Source organism: Columba livia, chromosome 5, assembly GCF_036013475.1.
Source record: "Columba livia isolate bColLiv1 breed racing homer chromosome 5, bColLiv1.pat.W.v2, whole genome shotgun sequence".
Taxonomy (NCBI): domain Eukaryota; kingdom Metazoa; phylum Chordata; class Aves; order Columbiformes; family Columbidae; genus Columba; species Columba livia.
This window is the reverse complement of record NC_088606.1, coordinates 64,197,184-64,206,747: the sequence shown is the minus strand read 5'-3', so window position 1 is coordinate 64,206,747 and position 9,564 is coordinate 64,197,184.

Sequence of the window (9,564 nt, the reverse complement as noted above, 5' to 3'; positions counted from 1 at the left end):
CCTGAGGTAAATGGGTAATGAAGTTTAATTGGCGTCCAATTTCATCCAGAGTCAATTATATTTTATAAGAGCAGCATGGAAAGTTGTGAGACATTCACAAATACCTGTTTCTCCCTACGATCAGAAACTGTAGCTATCCTTCAAAAATTTTAATTCCTTCATTTATCTGCAGTAACTGAAGAGATGCACCAAGATTTTGACAGTTGTACTTTTTGCCTCAGAAAAATATGTAAGGCCTCTAGTTCGCTCAGTGTCTTCACCTACCCAGATTAAAGGGTCTTTTTAAAAGTAAATCCATGTTTATTCTATTGAAAAAATGATAGGGAGCACTGAAGTAGAAGGAATGTTCATTTCAATCAAACTGGTGTAAAATACATTGTCTTACAGGAGTAGAAAAACATGTAACCCATCCACCTGTAGATCAGCAAAAAAGAACAGCAAGATGTGGAAGAAACGTTATCCTGACAGCTGAAGTCTGCTCGTTTCGTGTCTCTTTCAGATGTGTGGGCTCTGCAACAAATAAAATCTTGCCTAATGTTCCTCAGAATGCTCAAAATTAAGAGAAAAAGAGTTTTTCTGAAACTAACACCTTAAACATGGCACTGAAAATAACATCAAGATCGGCACAGCTCCTGCGATCTGAGAGCCTAGAATGTAACTGGAAGGAGATTTAGTTTGAGGTTCCTCACGTCTGCTGTGGCAGAGTTTGTACCAACACAGCCCTCCCAAAGGACTCAGTTAGACATGAAAAATCCTTCCTTCGCTAAACAGATAGAAAGTGGTAAAGGGGAAAAATAACGATGATCATCACCACATGAATGATAACAAAATAATTTCCAGAATATTTGAATTACTTGGTAACCTCATTAAGCCACAGCTACTATTTCTTGTCGGGCTTTCTGCATGCTCAGTGTGGTCACAACAACTCTGCGGCATAGTCTTGGCTTCCTTAAAAAGGAATAGCTAAATTCAATCTTGTTCTGGTTTTAAATAATCAGTTGTCTCTACCCAACACTTACATCATTCAGATGCAGCTCAGGAAGCTGTTTTTTTTATGTAAGCATGTGTACCGAGAAATCTGCTGGGAGATGAGTAGGATGTGAAATTCAGCAGCCATATCAATTTTTGGAAGGTGCATATGCACATTCCGCTGCAATAATGAGTGACTATGCTTTCTCAGTCAGAAATGAGTCAGTCTGAAACATTTAGTAAGGGTATGATTCTTTCTCATTCTTGTTTTATTCAGCTCGCCAACAAACCAGTGCTGTTAGCTAGTCAAAAACACGTTGGGCTTTAAATTACTGACTGACCCAGCTTTGCCCTTGGGTGTTCCACACATCCAACACTATTTAGCATTTCAGTTTTGGTACTGAAAGATGTAGGAGACATCATTACTTCTGTAGTCAAGTGGCATGAAATAAATGAGCCTTTTTGTTAAGGCCCTTCCATACCACAGTGGGTTTGCAATGCTTGGCATTGCTGGTGTATCTGAACTGAACCAGCAATGGAAAGCCGTGGTGGGAATGTTCTGTCTCCAATGTCTCCTGTTTCCACACATCTCCCAAGGTGATGGCTTTTACTAACTCTTCTCAGCCAGTGCTTAGTGCAATGATACTACAAGCTGATGTTCAAGAAGCACATGCTGTGTGCCCGCTGGCTCTTAATAAGTTTTCAAAAAGGAATAAAAATGCTCCAAACTGAAGATTTTTGCAGGGAAATCTGGTAGAAAGGCTGCATTCTCTTCTGTGTTACAACCTCATCACAACAGACAGTTTTGCTATTGGATTCTCTTGAATAAATATTCCTGTTGACATTATCCCATTAGTAGAGTGTCAGCAAACAGTAACACCACAGTTAAGCCTGTTTTCTGGTTGTGGCATCTATATAATTCTTCAGATAAAATCCTGGCTCCTTCTCTACCGATGAAAATTGTACTATTATTTTCAGATATAGCCAAGATTTCAACATTTCTCTAACAAAGACCCAGGCAAAAAAAAAAAAAGAAAACACCCGAGATAGGTGGGCCGAGAGATTTCCATACAGCTCACCATATAATGGCAATCCATTCATTTTGAGATGTCTGGACCTGGTGCTGCTCTAAGCAAGCTGCCAGGGCATTGCAATCAGGAAGGATTTGCTGCTTTCCCTTTCATATAGGATCGCCTGTGTCATGACAGCTTTTTTGGCTTCTCCACAAGCAGTACAGGAGATGAGGTGGGAGCAGCACCCAACACGGGATCCAAGGTGCCAGGTCACACTTCCACGCGTCTGCTAACAGAGGCTTCCTTGCCTGGGTTCCTCCAGAGCATCCTCTCACGATGCTGCAGAGTGCGAATGGGCTTATCAGGCAGTCGAGGATTGTGCTGGGGAGAAGGATATTCGTGCTGGTGCCACATTGCATGAACGTTTCCAGAAAAACTCCTTGTATCTCAGCCAAGAACTCCAGGCACTCTGTGTCAGTGATGGTTCCTGGCACTTCAATGCTACTGAAGCTGGGGTGGGTAGGTTCAGTCCAGAGAAATGCTGAGAGATGGTCCTGTGGGGTGTGTCAGGGCTGTTTCCTCGGGAAAAGACAAATATCCCACCCCTCTATTTCTTTCTTTTAAAAAAACAAATGGGACATTCTGATGTATCGCTGTAAAGGGATTTTTTTTCTCTCAAAGATTTCTAATTAGAAGAAGTCTCATGCTTTGAATGAGGGAACAAGATCCTGTGTGTTTTATGGTAAGCAATAAGTGGCATGTTTTTTCGTTATATTTTTGCTGCTGTGCACTCATGTGAAAATAGCAAATGATTCTGTGGCTACAACCAGCCCGTCATGACAACTCGTGTTTTAATTAGAAATGCCACAATATGCCGAGTCACCACATACCAATGAACAACATTCCACTTTTTCACTGAATGCAAGTACTCTCTCAGGGATTGGTAAAAGATGATGATCTAGTTAATGGGGTCACTACTGTGATTAGACCTGAAGGAGGTGACACAAGTAGAGGAAATCAATGCAAAAAGCATTTTTACTTTATTTACTTTATTTGCTTTATTTTTATTTACTTTATTATCTATTTATTTATTAATTTAATTTTATTTACTTTATTTTCTTTTTATTTACTTTATTATTTTTAATTTACTTTAATGTACTTTATTTTTACTTTATTTACATTCAGAAATACTTTATATTTCTACTATAAGTGCTGGAGGTACCTGCTGAACATGTGGAGGGAACCGAATTGAGCAAGGAGCTATGAAGACCTTACCAGTGACTTTATCTTCAAAAGGGGGAGGGCAGATAAATGGGAGTGTAAAAGGGCTCTTGAACTGGAGAAGATAGAAAAACTGAGGCACCAGACAGGCTTGAAGGCAAAGCCTGTAAAGAAACTGCTATGGAGATTTGTTAATATTCAGATGTGTAGAGGAAGCCTTTAAATGTAAATGTTAGTCTGTCAGCAACCTCCCCTGCCGAGGAGAGAGGAGCCAATTTTATTAGCAGTTAATGCAGAAACTGAGATGGGGCATCCAAGAGGTTGATTCTGAGGGGAAGGGAAAAGCAGCTTTTCCTTTGCTTTTGCACCTGGAAGAAATTAAATGCAAAAAAAACCCCAATCATTTGGAGCACTTGCTTCATTTTCAGTGTGAGAATAAACTCTGATTCCAGCGTTTCCAGATGCTTCCCTGTGCATGGAGCAGTCTCATCGCTCATCAGGGATGTATTCACCCATCTGTCCTTGTGGGGACCCGACTCATTGTGGCCACAGAGACAGTGACAGGAGCAAGTGTTTCTGCAAAGAACTCAAGGGGTCTGATGAGGACGTGACAAATTTCAGTTTGTGGAGAGAACAGCTACGACTTCCTATCAGGCTACCTTGGCGAGTTGCTTCATTCTGCAATAAATGCCAATTATTTGGCCTGTATTTGGAACACAGATGCACAAAATTCCAGCCATTCTGAAACTTTATAATTAAACCTCTATCCCTCAAAAGGGTTGATATTATTTAGCGTAAGAAAAGGAAGCGATATGAGTTTGTTGTCTTCAAAGAACATGGTCCTTGTCGCTTCTTAGAGTGTGCTGGAACTGGCCTGGAGGTGTTCTGATAGCACCAGTCCAAAGCAGTAGATAGGAATTTCTCTGTTGATTTTAATGCCTTTGATCAGTCCCCAGTGATTTGCCAGTAATATGTCAAACACCTAAAAAAATGAAGACAGTCCCACTGTAAATCTCTTCACAGAACTGGCAATAATGACACAGGCAATCGCAAGATGTTCCTGTTAACTGTAACACAGAGAGGAGACGTCTGTCATGTAAAGTGGAAACATCGCGCTTTATGTTTCTGCTTTTGGATAGAAAACTGAGGCAGATTTTTGTGGAAATGCAGCTACCATCCTGGACACTGTTCACAGGACCCTCATTCCCATCTGTGGGGCTGATTGAACATCTCTGTTATCTGCTTCTTCATCTCCCAGGGGAAAAGCTGGACTCAGCATGAATTTCTCTTGCAGTCTGGTCTTAGCCGAAACCACGTGGCTCCTAACCCTCCCCTCTCTGATCGCCATTTGAGCCGGCTGCTCTGGATCTTTTGAGAGGTTTTTTGCAAGATAACCAGGACAGTTCACCACATTTGCTACCATGGGAATATCTATTTTGTCAGGACTTGGAGCGTGTATCACTAGTTGGCCCTGATGTACCCACCGAAATCACTGAGGGTGTAAAACAGTGGTGGGTTCTGCCTCCCCGTATGAACTTGTGAAAATTGTATTTAAGGTCATATTCCTTGAGACTGAGTTCAAGTAGAGAAACTTGGACTCTTTTTCATGCTATCTGACCTTCCCTGTGCCCCACATGGACTTAAGAGAGAATCCTGTTCTCTGTTTCCCTCACTGGTCGTATTTTCCCATCTCCTTCAAGCTGTATGGTTGGTCACCCATCCTTGTAGTGAAGAAGGATTAATGAGGATCATTTTGAAGTCTATTAAAAGCACTGGAGGGTACAGGGCAGCTTTTGAAAGACAAGCAATCGATTTATGAAGCCTTTTGGAGAACACTAGTCAAGGTACAAGACAGGAACGAAGGAAAGATGCCCATGTAGACCAAGAAAGTGTAGGCTGCATGAAGCCCTTAGGTGTAATGTTAACCAGATGCGAAGGTACCTCTCCATGATTTATGATGTGCACTGATGATGGAGCACGAACCATTCAGAGAGTGATTAATATTCTTGTCATAAACAGAAAGAAATGGGCAGCCTGCCAAGGAAATCTGTCTGGGAAAGCAGAAGACCAACTCAGTTCACCAAGAGCGACTCAGTAACTTGAGACTGATTGAACTCATGGATTCAGTGGAGATTTTTATTAAAGATAAGCTACCTCCAAGGAAAGGTGTTTCCATAAGCCGTGGGGACCTCACAGTAAAGGAGAATTTGAAAGTGAAGAAGACATGACTGACAGAACAGATTTTTAGGGACTATCTGCTTTCCAGCCATTCAGTTTGGGGATATGTAGTTATTTCAGATTTTTGAGTATTATGCGATTATTCCTAACAGAAAGTCAAAAAAGCATGAGCCCTGTTGTTCCAAAGGCCACAAAAGCTAGCCTTTGTAATGCTTCTGATGTGTTCAGCCCTTCAGAAAGCAGAGAACATCCAGAAAAAAGGGAATATATAACAGCATGCTAGATGTGAATGAATTGGCAGTCTCAGACCAATTACTGGACACATGCATCAGTCTAAAACAAAATTAAAAACACACACACACACAAATAGGTACAACTAGTACCTTTCTCATTGAACTAAAAGTCAGTCTATCATGATAAGGAGAAAAAATGATCTGCACAAAAAAAAAACATGGCATGATCACTGTAAGAAAATTTAGATCCTTTGTTCTGCAAATAGCCCCAGTGATTTTATTGGAATTACATATGAAGTAAAACCTACAGTTTGGAACTGTAGGAGAATATTAAGTGAGAGAGAACAAGAAAACAAACAGCTAAATTTAACAAGTTATGTGTTGCAGAAATTAATTACCTTGCTGCAGCCCCCAGGGTGTGATCTCAGGACATCTGGCAAACAGCAACAGAACTGTGCTCGTTGTCTGCCTTTCCTTACATATTTATACACACCTCAGTCTTGATCTTTGCTTGACTGTAGTGCAATGCAAATTTTTCATGGATAAAACAGGCTTAGTATCTAAGAAATACTTATTCCTCAACAGGGCTTTAGAGCAAGCAAATAGTAAGACAATTTTTTGAGGAGCTGGCATCACTTCTGAAAGGAGGGCGCAAAGGATGTGAAATGGTGTATGGAAGGGTTCTCAGCTAAAGATAGAGTGCTGGCAAAATGCAGAGCGCACATTAAAGTTAGATCCATACAGAAGGCCAAATCCTGAATTCCTTTGTTGATATTCTGCAGAGACCTGCCTCCTGCTGAGTTAGGTAGGAATACAGTCCAAGCAGAGACTCTGACATTTGTCTTATTCCTCCTGTAAGTTGTTATTTTTGTAGTGCATTGAGAAGTTTCTGTAGCAGTAAGACAGAGAATAAGTACCATCGCCTTATAAGAGCTTTCTGTCTACACTTTAGTATTTGGCTTTGGCAAACAGAGTGGGATTCATAGATCATACACCGCAGCAAACAGAAATGGCACTAATGGTAACACTGATCACTTCTCCAGCTGTGAAAAAAAGGCAGTTAAGAACTACTCATAAAATCATTTGGGTACAAAAGTGAAACAGCCCAAAAGTCTTTGCCAAAAGGGAAGCCAGAAAGTACCTCAACTACAGAATGAATTGTAATAATCAGACATAACGTGTTCCTGCTCCGGCAGGGGATTGGACTGGATGATCTTTTGAGGTCACTTCCAATCCCTAACGTTCTGTGATTCTGTGATAACACTGTAAAAGTCCATGGTGTAGGCCTGGTAGACATCAGCTGTTAAGCTGAGGGCTGTTGAGCTGAAAACCAAAAGACAGAAAAGCTTGTCCTTGCTTTCACGATGAAAATGCCAACTTCAGAGACAAACGAGAACCCTGAGCTTGGTAAGGGCTGAAGGTTCAGCATAAGTCTTTTGAACTGTTTAAACTTCCAAGTCTTGGAAGCAGACCACTAAATATGCAACTAAAATTCACCTCCTCTGTAGGAGAAACCCCGGAATAGCTGAAGACATCAGAACTAGTCACACAGAGACTGAGTCACACAAGAATCAGTGGGCTCAGTTTGACTCAGATGGAACAGAACGAGCCAGAGGCATTCCTTGGAACACTTGAAGTTATGGCTCACTACATCCAGAGGAACCTGGGAGGGAAGGGGAAGGACAGACTGGAAAGTGAGTCAGCATCATGCTCTTAACTATGTGGATGTGCCTGTCCTTAATCTGGTATATCTACATATAAAATTAAGGTGGTAATTAAGGGTCCAGAAGCACTCCACACATTTTAGTTTGTGTCTGTGGAGCCTAGTCATGCCCCAGTGGTGCCATCATAGTGCTGTTGGCCAAGCTAATATCACCCCGTGGCCCGACACAACATATTTGGAGCCACAGCTTCCTCTAGTAGAATCAAGTAGTTAATTCACCAGATCCATGATGATTTATTTATAGCAAACAATAAGAAAAAATAGATATAAAATATTTACACTTAAACACTAGATTATAAAATGAAATGCCTGTGAAGCCCAAGCTTGAGGGTGCTCCCTGTGACATTTAGAAAAGGGAACAGAGAACCTGGTATTTTTAGTTACATTTGGAGATCATAGATATTTTGAAATGGATGGGTTGAGTGCTTTGGCCTAAATCTAACTGTGTGATACCCCAGTCATCCCCCTGCCCTGTGAAACACAAGGTAATCAGCTTTGAGCTCATCAGCAGTGCCCTAAAACAAAGCAGAGATTTTCCTGTTGTCTTGAATTACGTGCTGCTCTAATGTTTCTGGGGGAGAAGGAACATCTTATGTATTCAACAAACTAACAGTAACAGCAGTTCTGTGCTCAGATTCCCTCAAAACCTTTTACAGTCTTTGGTTTTCCTTTGTATCTTGTGGTAAGAAAAAGAACATTTGGACTTTTCTGCCTTCAAACCCATGGACATGTTCTCTAGCACTTCTTAAATATTTATTGGATAAAAGAAGTGAGATCTTTGTGGTTTATAGAAAGCAGAGGAATTGTTTCTCAAAAGATAAAGTAATATCAAAGATAACTTCCGCTGTTAATGAAACATGAGATCAACAGAAACAGCATCTAACACTGATTATTTCCATCCAGTGTTCTAATGAAACGAGACTTACAGTTTGTGTGTGTGTCTATTCCTCTTCATAATCACTTTTGAACCTATTTTAGTCAAATTTGCCAGAAACAGAAAAGTGCCAATAGTTAATTGTTCCCTGCAATTTTCAGAAAAATAATTTACCAAAAGCAGACACGTAAAGAAAAAGAAAAGAAACATGATGAGGGAGAGGGAAAAGGCATGCTGATGAAGGCATGATGATGGAAACCATGCATGTTGACAGGAAAGCATTAGGGAACATCAGGGAGTTCTCATAGGTCTGGACCAGGGGCTGGTGTGAGGAGGGGACAGTAGAAAACCAGGGTTACTGAAGACAGGAAGCCTCAGGGAGCCAAACACCTTCAGTCTGATGCTCAGAGAACAAGTAATAACTGATAACATGTTATAAAGAAAATTATGAGAATCTTTTGATTAAAACACTAGTCATTGAAGGTCTGCTGGCATTGCTAGCTTTGACTGGTGTTATCTGATGCAGATGAAAACATATGACATAAGAACCATCCCCCAAATTTCCTTTTATTCCTATTTTGGATCCAGATTGGAGACAATTCTATTAGGGTGTTTTAAAGGAAGTGTAAATATGAAATGTGATTATGTTCAGTCTTGAATTCATGGTATGGTTGTCAGCTTGTCAAGAAATAAATCTAAAGAAGGAAATAATGGATGACTGGAAGCCTCCCTCACTGAAGAACATGGTTCTTTCTTGGGAAGGCATGAGAAACAATTTCTACAGACCCCATTAAACCCAAACATCAACTAAAGACATTATTTTTTGCTACAGGTATACACACTGACTCAATATCCTTCTGCATAGAAAAGCTATGGTGTAGTGATTGAAAGTACACCAGTGTTCTTAGGTCACTGCAACCTGCTCTGGCAGAGTCTGGTGGTGAAGGTGAAAAGTGTTGGTTGTCTGTATCACTGGCAAATTATACTTTGTGGATACAGATTACTAATTACAGCTTTGTGTGTGTCTCCTTAGAGAAACAGCTTTATGTGTAAGGGAATCTCCATACATTCTTCCTACACAGCATTTTATGAATTTTGGTTTAGTTTAGTCTATTGACAGTTCAATATTTGTAAATTATTCTCCCTCTTTCATAATAGAAAAAAAAACAAACCAAAACAAACTGAGGCATGGAGAGAATGAGTGACAAATTCTGGCTCTAATACCAATCCCAGACCCAGCACTGGAGTCCCAGACTCTGCCTGCAAACTCAGATGTCGGCTCCCCGTTGTACTTAGCACAACTACTTTCCAAATATCTACTATGTGTGTTTTTCCCCACCAGGAATAGTTTCT